Genomic DNA, 1,226 nt, shown 5'->3' with positions numbered 1-1,226 from the left:
GGAATCGCCGACGCCATGGACTAGGGTTCGAGCGAGGAGGAGGAGGGGGGGGGGGGAATGGTGCGGCCGGACTGGAGCTGGTGCGACCGGGCCGGTTAGGACAGCAGCGCACCGGCTCGTCCTAGTCAGCACGCGGGCACGCGCCGATTGGCCAGCGTGGCACCTGACGGGTGGGCCCGACCTGTCGGATCGGGCGTCAATACGTATAAATACGCGTTTTAGTCCAATTTGCAAAGGGTACCAACATTGACAAGCTTAGGGTACCAAGTTGGCACTCAATAACACCATCCAAGTCGAAGTAGAGTGTATCACCCACAAGAACGCTAGGCGAACCACGGTCGTAGCTATATTTGGTGACACTGGGGTGATGAACAGAGGTGAGATCGCTCCACACGCGAGTCTCCGATGAGTACAGCCAGCCCGATGTGACTGTTCACTTCTGATTGGTGGCTACGATGACCACACGGAAATGCCCTCCCAGGCAACCGTGGTGGTCGCAGCCTTGTGTGGCGCAGAGCACCGCCGCGCTGAACCAGAGCACGCCATCGTGCAACGGTGTGCCCAAGCGGCACTCGTGGCTCGTCAGAGGGTCCGCGACCGTTATGCGGACGGTCTCCCCTACCCTGAAGTACCGGTTGTAGGTGTCGAATAGGTAGCGACCCCGGCGGCAGTCCAGGGCCGTCAGAGCGGTCCGGCGGGGGCGATCAGGCTGGGCGGGGAGGGCGGCTATGGGGAGGAAGCTGGCGTCCTCTTGGATAAGCCCCAGGACGGGAGGTGTCCCGTGGAACTCGCGGTAGCGGCGGCGAAAGCCCGCACTGGCGAGGATGCGGCGCCAGGGCTTGAGGGCGGCGGAGGCGCGGACGAGGCAGGCGGGCTCGTCCGGCGGAAGGCGGAGGAGGACCTCCTCGACGAGTTCCGGCGGAAGGCGGCGGAAGGAATCCTTCACGTGCCGGTCCATCAGCGCCGGCGGCGGCGGCACGGTGATGGTGCGGCCTGCGGCGGAGGCGAGGGTTTGGTTGGATGGGGAAGAGTGGAACTGAAGAGTACATGGTTCGGTTTAGCCAGCTTGGTCTTTCAAAAGAAAAATGAGAAAGAAAAAGGACAAATTTTAACAGAGTCCCTCTTACCCGATTTCATTAAGTAGTGGGTCTGAGTAATATTTATCTTTTCTCTAACCCTCAAACCCCGCATCCATCTGGACCGTGCAGGCTGGACATGTGTTGCCA

This window comes from Triticum dicoccoides, chromosome 5A, assembly GCF_002162155.2.
Source record: "Triticum dicoccoides isolate Atlit2015 ecotype Zavitan chromosome 5A, WEW_v2.0, whole genome shotgun sequence".
NCBI lineage: Eukaryota > Viridiplantae > Streptophyta > Magnoliopsida > Poales > Poaceae > Triticum > Triticum dicoccoides.
Note: the sequence above shows the minus strand (reverse complement) of the source record.